The sequence below is a fragment of the Aplysia californica genome, unplaced genomic scaffold (assembly GCF_000002075.1).
Source record: "Aplysia californica isolate F4 #8 unplaced genomic scaffold, AplCal3.0 scaffold00610, whole genome shotgun sequence".
Classification (NCBI taxonomy): Eukaryota; Metazoa; Mollusca; class Gastropoda; order Aplysiida; family Aplysiidae; genus Aplysia; species Aplysia californica.
In genome coordinates, this window is record NW_004797880.1 from 87,464 (window position 1) to 89,141 (window position 1,678).

Sequence of the window (1,678 nt, forward strand, 5' to 3'; positions counted from 1 at the left end):
GGTGTTAGCTTTTTCTTCTTTTTTTTTTTTGTTCTTTTGCTTTATTCAAAGTACTCTCCATGAAAAGTGGGGATTTTCACAGAGCGTGTCGTTATCTCATTTAGCTTTTGACCTACCTCTAGACCGCCATGGGAGCCTTTAGTTTTTACGGCTAGACAGTTTATCGTGGTTTTTGCGTCCCTCCCCCCGCTTGGCTTAATGTTTTCTAGAATGGTCGGGGAAATGCCTCTGAAATTGATTTTATTGTCTTAAAAGGGACGTTAAACACATAATCTTCGGGACTTATATGACCTTATTGTGTTGCAAGTGCCGTAAAACTCTTACTAAAACTAAAACACATACTAAAACAAGAATGGCATCACGCTATAACCTCTTTTGTTTGTCCTATGTATATACCGTATTGCGTGTTTGTGTTAGTTTTGAACAATTTGACACCCCCTTTGACAAACGTTAACTCATGCAGAAGACACACTTCTTTGACCCTGCCTGCCAAGGCTAATACGGGGTGCCCACTAATCACTACGGATGGGATCGGCCGATGGGGCCGATCGCCCGACTTGGTCGCCTCAAAAACAAACGTGTTTATTTTCAGTATCAGGCGACCGAGTCGGGCGATCGGCCCGATCCAGCCGTAATGGGCACCCCGTATAACTCGAGATAAGTAGGTAAATTCATCCCAGTAACAAAGACTCAGATGTGGGTGGTTGGCGGGTCCTCTGGTGTGGTTTGCTCCTTCTTTCCTATCAGACATCTATCGTCCTTATCTCTCATCCTTCTTTTCTGTGTTTGTTACCCTCTTGTAACACATAATCGATTCTTCGGCACTTATATGACCTTATTGTGTTGTAAGTGCCGTAGTAGGTGGTTGGTGGATCCTCTGATGTGGTTTACTCGGACTTCTTTCCTATCAAACATCTGTCGTCCTTATCTCTCTTCCTTATCTCTCTTCCTTATCTTTCTTCCTTATCTCTCTTCCTTCTTTTACGTGTAGGGCCTATGTTACTCTCTTGAAACACATAATCTGTTCTTCGGCACTTATATGACCTTATTGTTTTGCAAGTGCCGCAAAACACTTACTAAAAACTAAAAACTTATATAACCTTATTGTGTTGCAAATGCCGTAAAACTCTTACTAAAACTAAAAAGAGACTCACGGGTCCTCTGTTGCTGCTGTCGTCACCCACATGATTCTCCTCCGCATCAGTTCTGCACAAGGCCAGGGAATGTCACAGACATTCAATCATCACCAACAATTCACAGTAGTAGTAACTTCCATCTTATGGGCCCTATATTCTCAATAAAGTTATGCAACGCTGGACGCATTCATGTCTGGTTTTTTTCTGTGTTTTTTTTTCCTCTAAGAGGATATTATGTTTCGGAAAAGGGACCATCCTCACTTATTCTTGGCCTACGTAAGGTATCAGTGCTGTGGTTTTTCCGTATGCCTTTATCATGATTGAAAAGTTTGTCATTTTAGACCGGATCTCCCTTCGGGGGCGGATGATATTCTCTTTTCTTTCTTTCTCTTTCCTACGCATATTGATGTCCTTCTATATTTCCCTTTGCATTGTTCCTACTGTGGGTGGACTAGTCACATGTGTATGTATGTGTGTGGGTATGTGTGTGTGTGTGTGTGTGTGTGTTGTTGTTGTTTTTTTGTGTGTGTTTTTTTTTTTTT

General features: G+C 41.7%; 1 protein-coding gene across 1 annotated transcript in view; it reads left to right on the forward strand.

Moving 5' to 3' along the window:
* The window catches only part of LOC101860279 (neo-calmodulin), a gene marked incomplete in the record, with an annotated part of 74,493 nt that overhangs the window by 26,078 nt on the left and 46,737 nt on the right, over nt 1-1,678 (forward strand).